The sequence below is a fragment of the Ranitomeya variabilis genome, chromosome 3, assembly GCF_051348905.1.
Source record: "Ranitomeya variabilis isolate aRanVar5 chromosome 3, aRanVar5.hap1, whole genome shotgun sequence".
NCBI classification, from domain to species: Eukaryota; Metazoa; Chordata; class Amphibia; order Anura; family Dendrobatidae; genus Ranitomeya; species Ranitomeya variabilis.
The window spans coordinates 521955417-521976266 of record NC_135234.1 but is presented as its reverse complement, the minus strand read 5'-3'; positions in this window follow the sequence as shown (position 1 = coordinate 521976266).

Below are 20850 nucleotides of genomic sequence, written 5' to 3'. Positions count from 1 at the left end.
TTTGAAAGCTCACACTGGAATTGGGACTCAAAATTCTTAGACTTGTGAAGGATGTCAAACATTAAATCTTTACAGTGCTATATTTTGTTTTAGCATTGACTTTATTATTTAGTGACTTAGTGGTCCCAGGTTAGAACCTGATCAAGGTCAAAATTCATGTGGAGTTTGTATGTTCTTCCATGATTGCGTGGGGTTTTCATGGTTCTCCTACATTCCTAAAACATACTCATAGAATAATCAACTTACCTTGAAATTGTGAAGTGACTGATGAAAATCTCTGTACCATTTAAGGAAAAAAAGTATTTTTTATTTTATTTTTTTAAGATTGGTTAAAACATAATGCATTCCAATTATCTTGCAGCTGTGTATATTGACGTCATGGGACCTTTATTTTATGTCTGCGATAAATACAGTAAAGATCCTTTAAGTCGTCATTCAGTATGTTCAACCATTTCAGCAGCCTTGCACATTTTGCTTCATAAACAGAATTGTCTGACAAGACTGGAAGCTGCAGATTCAGCAAACATTAATATGTAAAATATACTTCTAACATTTTGCTGTAATTAATCTATTTTTGACTGAATGTTATTTTTTTAATGGGACTATAACCCTTAACTTCTAAAGACAACTTGGCCCTATAGGCTAAATAATTTTTTGTGCCTTGCCTTTAGCTTTAACTTGGATTTAATTTTCTATGTTTGCGTTGTTAATTTATGGCCTGTTACTTTCTGTGGGACACAATGATTGTTAAGCTTTATTTTCAGATACATGTATTGTAGCATTTTAATACTATAAGTCTTAAATGCCAAAAATATCCACCATTATTTTCAAATTTTGTTACACTCTTAACCATAGTATATGAAAAGCCTTTTCGCATCAGCTATTATCAGTTAAAGGATACCTTCAGTATTTCTGTCCATTGAGCCTTTTTTTTTAACCACTTCATTAAATCCACCATACATGTACTGGTCAAGTTAGAAGGTGGCTTATGGAGCAGGCTCACAGGGTTGAGCCCACCCCATACTTGGCAAGTGATGACCTTCAAACTCTGATCGCGGCATTTAACAGGTACCGGCATGGGCACCCGTGATGTGATCGTGGCTTGCCAATGGGTTGCTATGACAGTAAGGGGTCTGTTCCTTTGAAATGCAGCCTGCTGCAGGGCTTTAAAGGAGACCATGATTTTTACTTCATACAGCAATGCTGTGACATTGCTGTATATAGCACAAGCGATCAGATAATCGCAGCTCTAACAAGAACAGTAAAAAAGTTAAAAAAAACAAACCAAGTTCAAATCCCTCCTTTTTCGCCCCATTAAAAATAAAGATGATAAAAAAATACACATATGTGGAATCACAGCATTCAGAAAAGCCATCTATCCAAATATAAAAATAATTAATCTGATCGGTAAACACAATAAATGAAATAAATTCAATAACGTCAAAATCAATTTTCATTTTAGTTGTTGCAATACCACAAAAAATGTGGTAACAAGTGATCAAAGTGCCATATCTATCCCAAAATGGTAGCAATAAAAACATTGTCTCAGTCTCCAAAAAATTAGCTGTCATGCAACTCCATTGACTAAACAATTAATACGGAACGGGTCTCAGAAAATGGCGCCACAAACCCCAATTTGTTATTTCACCACTAAAGTAATAAAACAACTTGACAAGTTTGGTATTGCCTTAATTGTACAGATAAGGAGACTCATATTTCAAGGTCACTTTTATCCTAAAATTTACCCTGTAAAAACAACTCCTCCAAAACAATGTCCGAATTGCATTTTTTTTCCCACAATTTCTGCCCACTTGAAATTCTTTCATGTTTTCCAGTACAATATGCGGTAAAATGATTGGTGCCATTGAAAAGTGCAAAAAGTGGAAAAAATGAAAATGCAAAAACAGAAATGGGCCAAGTCACAAAGGGGTGTACTAAAAATGATTCATTAACAAAAAATTGTTTTTACCTTTTGTAATGATCATAATTATCATAATTCACTTTTGATTTTTTTGCAATATTTACTTTAAGTCATATTAAAAGACTTATATCTATTTTCTAATGATAGTATATGACTATATGTCTGTATTTTGCCAAAACGCTATCCATGTGCTTAATGAAATTCATGGGAATCTTCTAGGCTATACCTAAAATAGGTCCTAACAACTAATAACATAGGAAGAGCCATGGGGCCTTATGTAGGTGCCTAGGAAGTTAATATAGAATTTTAAACCTTAGCATTCAGGATTTCTGTAACCATTTAACAATTTAACATAAATTAGGTGCTTTCATATTCAAATAACCACAATTAGCACCCACTGGTGCATGTAAACCCAAATGCAGGAAGGGGTTAAAAACTATTCCTATTTACTTCCCAGGATGTGTAATAATCCTATTTTAGCCAACTTCAAACAATCACTTATTAATTGTATTTGCTTAATAGTATTATTTAGGACCAATCTATTTTTCTAAGTCAAGTGCTCTGTAGGGTTTGCCGGCTTTAGCTGTGTACTTACTGTCTTGATGCTGACATATATGCCTTAGTATGCATATAAGAGAACATATACCCCTTTAGCTAGATCGATCTTAACAATAGCTGGTTATGTAATAGAAGGACCATGACTGCCATCATAGGAATGTTTATTGTGTTGACGGTGACTTCGGTCTTTTTTTGTGTGCCAGGTAAAGCCATCAAGAGCAAGATGTGTCAAATTCCTATATGCAATCTCTATTAACTAAATGCTAAGACATGTGGTTTGCTTATGATGATGGTACATAAGAACTGTTCTGTTTACTTTTTATTTCAATAATTATCTAATGAAACTGGTATAAAGACATCATTGAGAAAATAAAACGACATAACAGTAAACTATTTTCTGCGAAGTGTGAGTGCAACATTGTGCTGCTTGTCCTTATAATATGCTCATTTTCACTACATGCTGCTTGTAGTGCAAGTCATAATAAAACCTTTCCGTGCTCCTTAACCATCTCTCAATAGATAATGTTGTATTAGGCTATAAGATTAGGTACCACATGACCTTAGGCAAGGCAAACAGCAGCTACATATACCTCAAATGCTGCTGATTCCCTTGGGGTTGGGTATACGACACCTCCAAGGATTGATGTTATGTTGAAAAAACATATTTGTCTACTCTTTTGCCTTGATGGGAGTTTCTGGCGTACAGCACTTTAAATAAGTGGAAAATACTCTGTTATCACCAAATGTGAAAAGGATCAATAGTAGTTTAGTAGTGTCTGATAATTGTAGGAGCTGTTATATACAAGAGCTTGCATCTTCTCAAGTGACTCTTATAAATCTATTGTCTTTTATTATGTAATAATCAGGCTACAGCCGTACAGGCAGCTTTTCTCTTCTTAAGTCAACCTTTGTTGTGAAGAATATATATTTATAGAAAAACGACTATATTTTCTTGTCACTGCAGGAAAACAATAATGCTGGATGTGGAGAGATGACACTTGTATATTCTATCTGCATGTATCACCTTTTAGAGGATGCAATTATTTTTTTTTAAGGCAAAAATTATATGTGCTGTACGCATGGCAGACGTGATTGGAGTTTATTTAACATCTGCAAATACTTAGATGCTCTTGAAACAATATGCAGCTGAAAAGGATTTTGTGAGTGCGAGAGAGCCATGTAATGTGCAAATATTGTCTTTGTCAGAAATTGAGCGTCTAATTCACACTTTCTAGTAAGTATGGTAAATTGTTACACACATTATTTAAATATTATATTTAACCCTTTTATTGCAACAATCATCTCATTGCATATTTTGATTTTAAAAATAAAATGACCTACAGGACCAGGCAGCACCTCGGTGACTATAGTGCTTTGCCACATGAAAAGCTTCTAAACCATTCACTATGAGGCCAGAGAAAGAAGCAATATATCTACAAGACACTTTTAATATTCCCATTGGAATTAAATAGAAATTTGTTTTTGCTATTCATTTCTAATTGTGATTATTAGATTCCGTGATATGAGCGATAGAATAAAAACTGAAGTGACCATTATTCATAAACCACTAGTCCTAAATACTGAGTCTGTTTATTAAAAAGGCTATCGAGACTCATCTTCTGTTAGTTTTACTATTTATGTTCTGGTAGATTATATGTTTCAGGTTTCTCAAAAAAATCTGAGTGTGATTAATTGTCATAAAAAGAAAGCAGATAATTGTGCTATTAATTTTTTCCATTGGGTCTTTTTTTTCAAATGAAGAAAATGGAATTTGACATTTTTATATGCACATTAATTTTGAGTGTCTGATTTGAGTGGTGAACATATGGACACACACTCACAAATATACACACAAACACATACAGACACACACACACTCACAAATATACACACAAACACATACACAGACACACAGACATTCACAAATGTACACACAAACACACACACACTCACTCACAAATATACACACAAACACATACACAGACACACACACACTCACAAATATACACACAAACACATATACACACACTCACAAATATACACACAAACACATACACAGACGCTCACAAATATACACACAAACACATACACACACTCACAAATATACACACAAACACTTACACAGACACACTCACAAATATACACACAAACACATACACACACATTCACAAATGTACAAACAAACACATACACAGACACACACACACACTCACAAATATACACACAAACACATACACACACTCACAAATATACACACAAACATACACAGACACACTCACAAATATACACACAAACACATACACAGACACACTCACAAATATGCACACAAACACATACACACACATTCACAAATGTACACACAAGCACACTCACAAATATACACAAAAACATACACAGACACACTCACAAATATACACACAAACACATACACAGACACACACAAATATACACACAAACACATACACAGACACACTCACAATTATGCACACAAACACATACACAGACACACTCACAAATATGCACACAAACACATACACACACATTCACAAATGTACACACAAGCACACTCACAAATATACACACAAACACATACACACACATTCACAAATGTACACACAAGCACACTCACAAATATACACACAAACACATACACACACATTCACAAATGTACACACAAACACATACACAGACACACACACACACACTCACAAATATACACACAAACACATACACACACTCACTCACAAATATACACACAAACATACACAGACACACTCACAAATATACACACAAACACATACACAGACACACTCAGAAATATGCACACAAACACATACACACACATTCACAAATGTGCACACAAGCACACTCACAAATATACACACAAACACACACACAGACACACACACTCACAAATACACATACAAACACATACACAAACACACACAACACATATAAACACTTTCATATATATGTATATGCCATCAGATAATTATGAACACAAGAGATATGGGATTTTCTGAAACAATGAAGATAATTGTCTCAGCATTTCTAATAAAAATGATGCCTCCATTTTATGTAGTTTTTATTACCTGCATTTTAGTACGTTCTTTGGAAAGCTGTTTAATTACATTGACATCTATTGAACAACTTGTGCACCTGATGATATCACTTATTACAAGCACATCTGAATTAACATTTTCTTTTTTACGACCCATTTTTTGCAGTACTGGGTCACAATGACATAATACTATACTGTATATAGTGTGTAGTATAAATACAGATAACAATGTTTATAATAAACAATCATTTAAGATATTTATTTATATACTGCGCTATGCAAAATTATAAAATAATACTTTGAAAATCTGTCAATGTTTTTAGCTTGAATAAGCTTTTCATAAAATAACAACTTTGTCCACCCTGGTCCTCCCTGCTGAGCCGCATGTACTTTCCTGCAGCTGCCATGTGTTGTCTACTCACCTGACCACTGTCAGTCACTGGTTTTGGTTGTGGATGGCAAGAAGCTGCTAAGGCTAGTGATTGCCTGCAGTGGTCACATGATTAGCCTGCACATGATCACAGCTGGGAAGGACATATAGACCAGCAGTGGTGAAACAGTTATACCATTTGATACTCTTTGGGTAGGTTCACATGACAGCATAAAAAATCAGTCAGAGTCACATCCAGGAGAGTGGAAAGATTTTTTTTTCTCACTTGTTATCCGTGTGCTGTCTGCCTGCAATCTGTATTTTTACTCAGCTGCTATGAATCTTTTACAGGACTATTTACAGTTAGAGTATCAGCAAAAATCGGATGCTATGCTGTGGCTCTGTATGGCACCCCATTTTTTTCGCATACCCATAGACTTGGATGTGTGAGTCTCATCCTATTTTTTAGAGAGAAATCACGCATGCTGCTTTTTTTTTCACATGCAAATTCAGTTAGTGAAAAAATTGTTCAATTGCACTGCTCCATTAAATAACATTGGTCCTTGTGCAATCCGTGTTTTTAACGAATGGCGTGAGAATCAAAAATGCAGTCATGTGCAGGAGCCTTTAGGCTCATTTCAGTAGCACAGGTATAATACAATTTGTCATTTAGCTATTTACTTTTCACTTTATAGCAAAGCACTTATTTGGAATAATGTAGTAAATTGTAATCTAATGGCAATTGAGATAATCAGTTGTGTAAAATTAGAAAGTCACCTTTTTTTTCAAAAACAAGCTCTAAATCTCTGACTAAAGCCATATTCGCATGTAGCTTAAATACTGCACTTTTTTGCTGGTTTATATCAGCTTATTTTCTGAAGTTGTCCATTCCATCATACGCAATTACAATCTCCTCTTATTATTGAGTTTTTGTTTAAGCTTTTTTTTATGCCTTTTCCACTTTATTTGATGCCTTTTTTGGTGCCAATTTGAAGCACTATTTTTTAATACATTTTTATTTATGTCCGAAAACTATTTTTTTTTACATACGTTTTTACATGGATTTGTTCAGGCTCCCCAAAGAAGCCCGTAGAGATAAAAATGTATGCAAAAAAAGTACAGTTAAACATCATCTTTATATGCTGGAAATCACATTAATTCATTTTGCTAAACACTGGAAAAAAAAAACAACCGGATTGATGCTACGTAAAAACATATCCTAATTCTGTGTTTGCAGAACAAATAAAAATGTCAACTTCTGACTATTAGCACCTTTACAATAATATATGTAATATATTTGCTTCACATGACTCCAAAATATGTCCACATTGTTGGAATACAATAATATCTGGTATGTACTGAAATATGGAAACATGTGTAATATCATATTTACAGTGTATGAGATGCCTGGCATTTTTCATTGCAGACATTTTTACCACTTAACATTGCTACAAAGTACAATAATCCTTTAAATGCTCAGGGCTGCACTTCCGCTGATTGAACATAGGTGGCACTTTTGGACTTGCAATAGAATTGTAGAGCCAAGGCAGCAGAAATACAGGGCTGTGAAAGGAGAAAAACGAAAGTCTTTGGGACGCACATTTATAGGATCACAAAATATTTTATTTCACCTCCTCATGTGAGCAAGAGGAATTTAAATGAAATGAGCAGGAGATTGGCTAATAGGCTGAAGAGGACTCCCTCTAAATATGGACATAGGCATGTAGCTGTTTGTGGGTATATATATATATATATATATATATATATATATATATATATATATATAATTATTTATTTATATATGTCCTGGTATGGGAAATTTTATTGTTTATCTAGCAATACATAAAACAACACATTTTTTATTTTAAGAAAAATATATATTTACACGCACATCTATAGTTAGAATTTCTATGTACTTTTTCTGTATTTTTTTTTATAGATTTTTTAGAATTTTGTGGATGTAATTCTTTACTGCAGTTACAATAATAAAGATACCGTGCAAAATGTATTTAGTGTTAACAAAGCGTGGGCCAGTAGGCATTTCGGTTCTCTCTTCCCCCTTTTTTTTTTTCAGTCCACACTCGTGCACGGAGAGAGGCAAAAAAAAAAAATCTGCCTGTTGTCTTGCAAGTGTTACTTATCATATTAATTAAAATCTGGTGACACGATAACACTAGCAGCTGTGTGGGAAAGCGAGGGAAATTAACAAACGTTTGATTTGTTGTGTTGCTAATGTGACACTTATTATACGGGTCAGAGTAAAACAATATCACAGCCAAAATATGCTAATGCTGTTGCAGAACTGCTAGAGTTTTAAAAACATGGATGCTTTATGATAATGTAGAATCCAAACATATTGTTTTACGAGGCAGGAAAAAAAAAAAATTCCTACTGAAGCACCTGCAGAAAGACTGAACAGTGACCAAAACCCGACCATTCCAGCCCTCATAGCTTGATTTTAACATTACAGTATATAAGTCCGACTTGTGATACATAAAGGTAGAGTCATCCGAAGCTTATTAAGTCTAAAGTCTGGTATTAATGTCTAATCATAGATGATATCAGTAGGATAAAGATGAATGTCTACAGGCTCAGCTGCGCTAAAGAACAAATCGATAAAACTGCATCATTTTAGAACCTGAGTTGCTTAAGAAACACAAAATAGTTAGCCTATTTCTGTAAGTTAGAAGACAATAGATACATTATCCAAGGCCTGCTCAATTAAAATACAACCATCAATTGAATTATTATCACAGCAAATCATATCCAATAAAGAGAAAAAAAAATCTTAATCCCTAAAATATAACAAAAGTGTAAGTAACTCTGCACAGATCCAAATATTCCCTTTAATTTCATGTAGGAAGAGGGGAAAAAAATTGTCAACAAAGAGACCCACATTGCATATTAAACACCGACAACAAAAGCTGAAATTGAGCGCTTGAAGTAGATCTTCTCTTTAGTCTGTATAGTGGAGGCGTTAAAGCTTTCATATCATATCACAAATCCAATATGAAGCATGCAATATTTAAAATGCATGTCAGGAAATAGACAACCCTATGTACGATGCGTGCAAATTCTCATATATTCTACATGTAATGTATTGATTTTTTTTTTTTAGAATTGCTGTACTCATTATGTTAATATTCTCAATGTTATATTTTGGCTTTATTTCTGACACAGCATATAATTTCAGATCCGTTTTGCGAGGATATTTTTTAAGGTAAGGATATTTTTGCCTTTATCAGTGTTTTGATTATATTATTGCTAAGGGGAGTATCCAGTCAAGTATTTTCTTTGACAGTCTGACAGCAGATTATGTAGATTTTACTTGACAAAACACTAGTCCTTGGTAACTGCATTCAGACGGAGCAATCTGGAGCAAAGGTTGGGCACCAGGGTTCAGACGGGGACACATTTTTTCCACCTCTTCACCTGAAAGGTTCAAATAAGAAACAAAATACTATTAAGAGCTAAAAGGTTAAAAAAGGTTCACAATATTTATAGTTCAAGAAGTCCTTTATAAGATCCTGGATTACACAGGATGTTGAAGGAGCAGAGTGTTTGGCAGCACCTTTAAAGATAAAGTATTTATTTGTTATTCTGTTAATGATTATAGTCTAATTTATACTTTATGTAATAATTTCTTTCTAAAACCACATCAGCTCCCTAAACAGCAGACAATGTGAAATGCCAGAGTACTAGTATAAAAGGCAGATCAGAAACACCTTACTGAAGATTATTAAAATACTGGAATACTACAAATATAGTGAATGCTAGAAATTCCATGAATTATAAAATTGCTCAATATACTAAGGATACCTATATTACCACAATACTAGACATATGCATACTTGAAAAATCACAATATTTGTATGGGAAGCAGGAATAGTAATGGGTTAATACTAGAATACTATAAATACTGAACATGCTACCAATCCTAGAAATACTGACATTCAAAATTCTACATATGTTTGGAATAGTACAAATACTAAAATATTTGAATCCTAAAAGCACAATTGTATATCAGACGATTCTGAAATTCAAGTACACTAACAATCTGAGAAAATGTGCTCCATTAGTAATACATTTTATAGCTTGGCATATCAAATAATAATGGGATACTTGAGTAAATGGATTAAACGGGGAAATGTTTGCAAGTTGTTCTAACAATTATTTATAAAATGTGTTTGTTAAAGCTTGGTTTACAATGATCCAATGTTAGCCATTTTTCCCCAAACTGCTTCATACACATAAAATCCATAAGTAATCATTGGTCATTGAAATGCTATTCTTACTCTACTTAAAAGCACTGGGCGTAAACCTAAGAAACTCAGATCTGCTTTCCTCTTCCCATGTAATTACTCACATTGAGGGGAAAGTGCAAAAACAACTGCTTGACAAAGTTACATTTTTCTTCCTACCAGAGATATTCACTCAGTATAATGCACCATAAATCTCTTCTAATGATTGTTGTCAAGTATGTGTGTATGTTTTTCTTTTAGGGAACAATAGATTACAAACCTTTTTCTACCAATTCCAACTACCTTTATAGTCAGCTTATTCATAAAGCCAGCAATACCTGTTCAAGAATAGTAATGGTAGAAGTAGTAAAAATAATAGCTAAAATATGTTAAAATATTGTTGCCAGATAAAAAATAATTCTAGTATGTGCTACTACTCTTTGCAACATTGAAGTTGCAACACCAAGAATGATAAGTCATGGAACTATGAAAATAACAAAATCAATAGACATGTAAATAATATGCAAATGATAAAAACTGGAACTAAAATTTTTAAAAACATTTTAATTTATTCAAATTCGAGTGTGAGCGAAATGTGCTGAAATATATGGATTTGGAATGCTATCAATGAGGTAATTAATGGTTGTCTTAGGGTACAGTCATATGAAAAAGTTTGGGCACCCCTATTAATCTTAAGCTTAATGTTTTATAAAAAAAAATTTTTTGCAACAGCTATTTCAGTTTCATATATCTAATAACTGTTGGACACAGTAATGTTTCTGCCTTGAAATGAGGTTTATTGTACTAACAGAAAATGTGCAATCTGCATTCAAACAAAATTTGACAGGTGCATAAGTATGGGCACCCTTATCATTTTCTTGTTTTAAATACTCCTACCTACTTTTTACTGACTTACTAAAGCACTTTTTTTGGTTTTGTAACCTCATTGAGCTTTGAACTTCATAGCTAGGTGTATGCAATCATGAGAAAAGCTACTTAAAGTGGCCACTTGCAAGTTGTTCTCCTGTTTGAATCTCCTCTGAGGAGTGGCATCATGGGCTCCTCAAAACAACTGTCAAATGATCTGAAAACATAGTTGTTCAGGGGAAGGATACAAATAGCTTTCTCAGAGATTTAACCTGTCAATTTCCACTGTGAGGAACATAGTAAGGAAATGGAAGAACACAGGTACAGTTCTTGTTAAGGCCAGAAGTGGCAGGCCAAGAAAAACATCAGAAAGGCAGAGAAGAAGAATGGTGAGATCAGTCAAGGACAATCCTCAGGCCACCTCCAGAGATCTGCAGCATCAACTTGCTGCAGATAGTGTCACTGTGCATCGGTCAACTATACAACGCACTTTGCACAAGGAGAAGCTGTATGGGAGAGTGATGCAAAAGAAGCCGTTTTTGCAAGCACGCCACAAACAGAGTCGGCTGAGGTATGTAAAAGCACATTTGGAGAACCAATTTATTTTTGGAAGAAGGTCCTGTGGACTGATGAAACTAATATTGAGTTGTTTGGTCATACAAAAAGGCGTTATGCATGGCAGCAAAAAAACACAGTGCGTTGTATAGTTGACCGATGCACAGTGACACCATCTGCAGCAAGTTGATGCTGCAGCTCTCTGGAGATGGTCTGAGGATTGTCCTTGACTGATCTCACCATTCTTCTTCTTTGCCTTTCTGATGTTTTTCTTGGCCTGCCACTTCTGGCCTTAACAAGAACTGTATCTGTGTTCTTCCATTTCCTTACTATGTTCCTCACAGTGGAAATTGACAGGTTAAATCTCTGAGACAGCTTTTTGTATCCTTCCCCTGAACAACTATGTTGAATAATCTTTGTTTTCAGATCATTTGACAGTTGTTTTGAGGAGCCCATGATGCCATTCATTAGAGGAGATTCAAACAGGAGAACAACTTGCAAGTGGCCACTTTAAGTAGCTTTTCTCATGATTGCATACACCTAGCTATGAAGTTCAAAGCTCAATGAGGTTACAAAACCAAAAAAAGTGCTTTAGTAAGTCAGTAAAAAGTAGGTAGGAGTATTTAAAACAAGAAAATGATAAGGGTGCCCATACTTATGCACCTGTCAAATTTTGTTTGAATGCAGATTGCACATTTTCTGTTAGTACAATAAACCTCATTTCAAGGCAGAAACATTACTGTGTCCAACAGTTATTAGATATATGAAACTGAAATAGCTGTTGCAAAAAAAACAATTTTTATAAAACATTAAGCTTAAGATTAATAGGGGTGCACAAACTTTTTCATATGACTGTATGTGTCCACGTTCAGGATTGCTTCAGGATTTGGTCAGGATTTTATGCAGGTAAAATCCTGACCAAATCTGCACCTGAGGTCACTGGCAGGTCACCTGCGTTGTCCTTGAGTTTTTTCTGCAATGTAAGGACATGCTGCATTCTTAAAAGACGCGCCACATGTGAGTTTTCTCAGGTGTGCCGCATGCGTCTTTTACTGCATAGTGGAGACAGGATTTCATGAAATCCCCTCCACTATGCTGTAACATCTGGACGCTGCATTTTTTATGCATGCTGCTCAATGCTGCGTCAAAAACGCAGCGTTTCCTGAACGTGGACACATACCCTTAGGAATCTTCATTCACGCTGAATGCACTTGTGAATGCAAATCATCAAGATCCACTGCCAACAACTCCCTTTGCAATTGGCGCCAAATTATGTTTCAGATGTGAGCAATGGGATACAAGTCCAGAGGTGCTGTAGACAATCTATGCGACTATGCAACAAGCTGCTCACAGCTCATAAGTCTACTACTAGATCCACGATTGATTCATTCTGTATTGCAATTGAGATTGGATGTCGCATATCAAGCCTAAAATGACAGACAGTATCTACACAAAACATCAGAAGGCTTTGCTATGATGATTGCTATGATAGAAAGATCTCAAAATGTACTAAGGCTTCTTTTACACATACCGTGTTTTTCCTGGCCGTTTTTGCTGCCCCAATAGATTTCTATGGGGCCGCAAAATCGGTCAACAAAAAATTCACGGTCGTATGGTATGGCCTTGAGGGCTGTATTTGCAGTCGTGAAAAAAGATCGAGCCTGCTTGATCTTTTTCACGGTGTACGGACACGGCCCCCATTGAAAATCAATGGGTGCTGCAAAAACAACGGTAGTTGTTTTTGCAGTGCACCGTCCCTTCCGGTTTTGTGGATCGCCGTTTTTTCCCAATACTTCTTCCATAGTATTGGAAAACTGAAAAACAGTGATCCACAAGTTTTTTGCGGTCCATTATTGTGGCAGACAGCCTTTTTTGTGGCGATACGGCCCGCAAAAAAGGCCTGCAATAACGGGTTGCAAAACACATGGCAAGTGTAAAAGTAGCCTTATTTGCATGAAACTGCATATTTCAGGAAATTCAACTCAAACCCCTTCCTCCTTGGATCAATAGATCAAATAGAACTGATATTTGTATTACTCACCAATTCACTGTCAAATTTCTACTGAAGGACACTTTTGAAGGTGTTTTACATGGAAATGCATCATATACAGTAATATGCATTGTGAAAACCTGGAAGCTTTACTTTGGAATGAATAGAAAGTGATTTAAAATACATTATGGTTCTTGGGCATAGAACTACAAATTGTCAAATCTATTCACCAAGGAATAACATTGAAAAAGTTTGTTTCTAATTTTGTCCATTTTTTATCATTATACTATAAGGTGTAACCTATTAAACCTCCTCCACTTATACAATCCAGTTTGGACTCCTCTACTGTAAATATGCAGCTTAAAGTAGTAGCTTATTAAAATATAACTTTAGCTTATCAGTGCTTGACCAACATTTTATTGAAAACGTCAATTTTCATGCAGAAGAAAACAAGGACATTATTTCTCAAAGTAAAAATAATGTTAATTTTTGTAATCTGATCTGCAAGAATAGGAATGGAAGGTTCCTTATGTTCTGTTAGGTTAAGGACAAATGCTGTATTAAAATTGATATATCAAAATACATTTGTGCTTCAATATGCCTAATGAAGTGTTCATCCTTATTAGTCTGCATTAAATGTTCACAATGAATTATCATCATTATGCACAAAATCTGAGACACAGCTCATCGCTTTCAAGGTCTAATCCTCACTACTGTTACTGAAAAAATGCAAAATGCTGTATTGTTTTGTCTGCTTTGGAAAATCTTATAATTTTCTAATTAAATGCATTTAGAGACATCGCATACTGTACAGTAAGCAGGGTTGCACCTCAGAGAAAAACCTGTCTGTGCATTTCTTAGATTATTATATAATCTTTATTTTGATACAGGAAATATATATATCTTGGTACCGTGTTAGCCAGTAGATAGAAAAATATTTAGAATTGAGAGTCCTCAGTGGTTGATACCTTTTAATGGCTAACTGAAAAGATGGTAACAAATTGCAAGCTTTCAAGACTACACAGGTCTCTTCATCAGGAAAAGACTAAAAGAAATTCTGAAGAATCACATATTTATGCACAACATAGCGCAGAAAAAAAACATGGATAAGACAGGTGACATGAAGCAGAATTACCATGAGTGATAAACAGTAATGTCCATAAATATTGGACCAGTTCTTAGATAGGGAATGTTTTATTGTCCTCTGATTGGGGTCTGGTTCTGCTGTGATAACCCCACATAGTCTGAGGGGCAAGTTCCTTAGTTGATGTAAAAAGACATAAATCCATGCGACACATTCATTCCTGCACTAAGACTGTCAAAGGTCGTCATCAGTTTATATTGTAATACTGTTCTGTCTCTCTTAGATTTGAAGCTACCTTTTAATACAAGTAATTTCATGTCCATAATGTTATGACTTGGGAGACAAAAATGTATTGCCACAGGTAGATCCATTCTTTTTTCTCTTATTGTGTGGCGGTGAGAATTCATTCTTGTTCTAAGCTTTTGCCCTGTCTCCCCCACATACAGACCCCAGTTGGACATTTAGTACAAATAATTAGGTACACCACATTAGAAGTGTCGCAGCTGAAAGTACCTGGTATCTTGTAGTCCTGATGTGAATTGGGGATCTTTATCTTGTCCGTGGTCATTATAAATGGACAGGTTTTACATTTTGTCTGATTGCAAGGAAAGGTACCTGCAGCTGTTGGAGAGGACAGAGAGCTCTTGACAATGATGCTTCTTAGATTTGGGGGCTGCCTAAAACACAGTAGTTGGGGGTCTGGAAAAATGGATTGTAATCGGGCATCTTTTTGTAGTAAAGGTTGTAATTTCTGTGCAGCTCCCCTTAGCACCTCCAGATTTGGATTGTAGATAACTACTAGAGGTACCCGGTTATTTTCTTCTTTAGCTTTGTAATGTAGCAGGTGATTCCTTGATATTCTGGTGGCTCTTGTAATCTGGTTTTCAATTGTTCTTGGATGGTAGCCCTGATTCGAAAAGGTCTTTCTGAGGCGACCAAGGTGTTCATCCCTATCCATTGGGTTGGAACATATACGATTGTATCTGATGGCTTGGCTGTAGACAATAGAGTTTTTTATGTGTTTTGGATGAAAACTGTTCCATTTAAGGTATGTTGGATGGTCGATTGGCTTCTGATACAGGGATGTCTCTATTTTATTGTTCTGCAGCTTAATGATGGTGTCCAAAAAGTTAATTTCAGTACAGGAGTAGTTGAGTGTCAAGTTGATGGTAGGATGAAATTGATTAAACTGTTCATGGAATGTCTTTAGCTGTGGCTCAGACTCCGTCCAGATGATTAAAATGTCATCAATGTAGCGGTAGTATGCCAGAGGCCTGATGGGACATGAGGACAAAAAGCCACTTTCAAGCTTGGCCATGAAAAGATTTGCATACTGTGGGGCCATTTTACTATTAGACTGACGACGACCTTTGACAGTCTTAGTGCAGGAATGAATCTGTCGCATGGATTTATTTCTTTTTACATCAACTAAGGAACTTGCCCCTCAGACTATGTGGGGTCATCACAACAGAACCAGATCCCAATCAGAAGACAATAAAAGATACCTTATCTAAGAACTGGTCCAATATTTATGGACATAACTGTTTATCATTCATGGTAATTCTGCTTCATGTGACCTGTCTTATCCATGTTTTTTTTCCATGCTATGTTGTGCATAAATATGTGATTCTTCAGAATTTCTTTTAGTCTTTGCCTGATGAAGAGTCCTGTGTAGTCTCGAAAGCTTGCAATTTGTTACCACCTTTTCAGTTAGCCATTAAAAGGTATCAACCACTGAGGACTCTCAATTCTAAATATTTTTCTATATAATATTTAATGTTTAATAGGTTTAATAGTTACCATAGTATGGTAACTGCAAGCTTGACAACTAAACAATATTTGAGGGCTTGTTACATGTGATTTTTTGTCAATTAATAATTATGCCATTAGTGTCAATGGAGTGCTTGCCATAAAGACTAATCTTTGATAAAGAAGATAGCCTCAAAGTTCTTAGCCCTTTTTACATGTTTGTTTTTTAAGTAGATGTATTGAATAGATTTGTGAAAAAATAGACCATGCATGCCTCTGTGTGCTGTCCATATTTTATGTGTTCCACCTATTGGAAATAACAATCCTAAAAGTCAATATTGAAAATTTAACAAGCCTTGCCACATGTCTTAGGATAAAAGCGAAACAAGTGTCTCAATTTGTACACATGTGTTTCATGCAAAGCATGCTAGCTATATCAGAGGCCTCTGACTGGAATCTAAGTAGTAAAGTTTCTCATTGTGGAGAGTGACATGCATGGGTAAGGAGACTTTTAGGCAATGCAATGCTCCACTAGGAAATTAAATACGCAAATTGTCTCTTCTGAGAGACAAGGCTGATTAGAGAGTCACTATTGACTTCTATGATTGATATTTCCAATCAGTGGCACTAGAGTTCAGGTCCTCTTCCTCTCTGAAATGCCATTTTGCATATTTAATTTCCCAGATAACTATTGCATTGCCTATAAGTCTCCTTACTCTGTCATATCAGGCATGTCACTCTCCATAGAGAGAAACGTTACTCCTTAGACCCCAGTCAGAGTCACACAATCCAAGCTGCTTGAGGTCTAGTGTCAAGTTTCCACAATCAGTGATGGTTTGGGAAGCTGTGTCATCTACCGGTGTAGGTCCACTGTGTTTTTTCAAGACTAAAGTCAGCGCAGCCATCTACCAATAAATTTTAGAGCACTTCATGCTTCCCTGTGCCAACAAGTTTTTTGGAGATGGAAATTTCATTCTCCAGCAAGACTTGCCACCTGTCCACACTGCCAAAAGAACTAATACCTGGTTTAAAAACCACAGTATCACTGTGCTTCATTGGCCAGCAAAATCACCTGACCTTTATACCATAGATAATCTATGGGGTATTGTCAAGAGGAAGATGAGAGACACCAGACCCATCAATGCAGATGAGCTGAAGGCTGCTATCACAGCAACCTTGGCTTCCATAACACCTCAGCAGTGCCACAGGCTGACTGACTCCATGCCAAACCTCATTGATGCCATAATTGATGCAAAAAGAGGTCTGACCAAGTATTGAGTGCAATTACTGAACATATATTTCAGTAGCCCAACATTTCAGATTTTGGAAACGTTTGTAAGCTGATGTTATAAAGTATTCTAATTTACTGAGATAATGACTTTTGGGTTTTCATTGGCTGTAAGCCATAATCATCAACATTAACAGGAATACACTTGAAACACTCTGTTTGTAATGACTCTATATAATATATGAGTTTCACTTTTTGTATTGAAGAACTGAAATAAATTAACTTTTTGATGGTATTCTAATTTTGAGAGAAGCACTTGTACTTGAAGGATAATGCTTTTATGCACACAGAGGAAAGTTTTCAGTTTATAGCTATAGGAAAACCACGAAACATATGGTTAAAATACTAACACCATTGTATTTATGTAATTCCCTGCAGGAACAGGGGATTAGGCTAATTTTCTGGTGTCAAGATTACTTTAAATCAACTTAAACATATGAATCACATGCATTCAACATGATATTTTATAGCATGTTGGTATTAACAGAAAACCCCCCAAACTATATGTATTCCTTAAAGACAACCTTTGAAAAAATAAAAGACTACCTACCATTAAACCAAAAGTTACTTTCATTGCCAAGTTTGGTAACTATACCTCCATTACTGGAAAATGTATTGATGTTTTCTGTTTTATTTTGGTAGTCATTTTGGTGAAAGTGACAATAGTAAGCATAACTATCTTTGTTATTACCTTTAAATAAACTTTATAACTGGTTACTGCTAGACATGGGCAGATAAGGCAACATTTAAATTTTCCTGTTTGAGTGGATTTTCCCAGGAAATTCAATTTGCAAATTTATAGTCTCTTAATATGCTCTAGGTCTGTCCAGACCCCAGAATATAATGTAAAGAAAAGATGTAAAATGTAAAAAATTGAAATAATCCTTATACTCACCACACCATCCCCCTCATCATCATCACTTGTCTAGTCTTTACCATATCTACTGATCACCGCTACACTAGCTAAAATTCCTGGGAGTATGCACACAAGTTCATGGCATTATGTCTTCACGACGTGCGCCTTTGAACTTACACCCTATTGAATGCAGATCATTGTAAAATGTAAGTGGAAGTCAATTCCACTTGAATACATTCTCCATCTTTAGTTATTAATTCTAATAGTTACTAAATGCCCCTAGCACCTAAATCAAAAGTAACAGAAGCCTACTTCCTTTTGTCGTTTTAGCAAAAATAGCAACCACAAATTAGTGAGGATGTTATTTTTAAAACTTTAGGCATAAGCTTTGGTTCCCATTTTATCCTCATTAATTATCAATTAATTCTTGGATCTCAGATAAATGCCGGGGTCACACTTGCGAGTGCAGTGCAAGAAACTCACACGAGTCTCTTGCATCAATACTCGGCACTGCCACCAACACTCGGGACTGGTGCGTGCGGCTGCATGTATTTCTATGCAGCTGAACACTCCGGTCCAGAGTGGAGGCGGCAGTGTTGAGTATTGATGCAAGAAACTCGTGCGAGTTTCTCACATTGCACTCGCAAGAGTGACCCCGGCCAAACACAGACCCTTTGAAACCTTGTAATGATATTGTAAACCTTCAAGACAATTTCCAGAAATTGTGTAATGGGTACTTGATTGCCCTATTCTCATTCTTTACAGACTATAGTTATGCGGAAGCCTTGAGCTTTTGCTTCTTGTATTGCAGGAAAAAAGTTACAGTACCATTTGTTGTATTACCTATCTGTTCATTAATCTTTTGCTTTAGCGAAAAAATTTAATTTAGGACATGATAATGCATGTTCAATAATGAATAACTTTAGATTTAGTATTATTTTCCTTTTGGTAAGTTTCAACTAAATAGTGTTTTACTTCCGCAACTATGTAGAGGTTATAATAGGGTTGTTGGTAATTTGAGCTCTATATGTTGCATATAATAAATGAAGACTTGTCCTGATTATAATTTGTAAAAAATAGGGTGATACTCTATCCTCTTATCAAAGTGTTTAACCCTCCAGTTTTCCTTTATAATAGTTGACATCAGAAGGGGTACTCTACCTAATGCTATGCTCATTGTAACTCCCAGAATCTCACAAAAATATTCCATCTAAATTATACCACTATATATTTCTGCAATATGATAAGCTATTTACTTTTATATGTATTATCTTTAATGCACTTTACAAGTTTAAATGTACTTTTTCAAAAATAATTTGGAAACATTTTAATATAATTTGAAGGATACTTTTCCCCCTAGGAAAATCAAATAAACAGGACAAAAGCTTTTAATAAGGCTCTAACTTTTACCACCATGTGACTAAAATTAATTTCCATCTTATAATTTCCAAGATATTTTATGCATACGGTTTTAGGGGATTAGGAAAACAAGCAACATATTATTATATTCTTTAATGTCCGTGAAGTGCTACCCGCCCACACTCACAGCAGAATCAGTTATATTATGGTTATTTTTTCTTATATTTCCTCATTTTAATTTTTCAGCAGTTTATAAAGCAAAGATAAAGTCTAAAAGATTTGCACAAGGCTAATATATTTTATGTAACTCAGGTCCTTCAACACATGTGAAAAAAATTGACTCATATTAAACATAAAGCAAAGTTGTTTTTAATAATATTAGATATTTAATCTGGATTAGTTATGCAACCACAATTTGATGTTTGCAAATTAATCTCACTTTTTTATTACAACAGTTATTTTCAATGTTGAAAGTTAATTAGCATCTTACATACTGGAGAATATCCACACAAAATGTTATAAATGTCTAATAAGTTTAATAGTTTGGCCATAACGTACAGTATCAGCTTAAAGGGGGTTCCATTACTTACATTTGCTTATGAAATGTGACTGTCAGCTGTGTTTTTTAAGATCAACTGAAAAGTTGCCAGCCAACAAATAATGGCTGACATTAATTTTATAGCTAGCAAGTCAGGAAACTGCTGCTTTTATGATGTGTTAGTGTTATATACTGTATATCAATATACTGTGGTGAAAATAAGTGTTTGATACATTGCCTATTTTGCTAGTTTTCCCACCAACAAACAATGGAGAGGTCTATAATTTTTTTCATAGATACACTTCAACTGTGCGAGTCAGAATCTAGAAATAAAAACCAGAAAATCACACGTTATGATTTTTAAATAACCAAAAGGCATTTTATTGCACAAAATAAGTATTTGATAACCTACC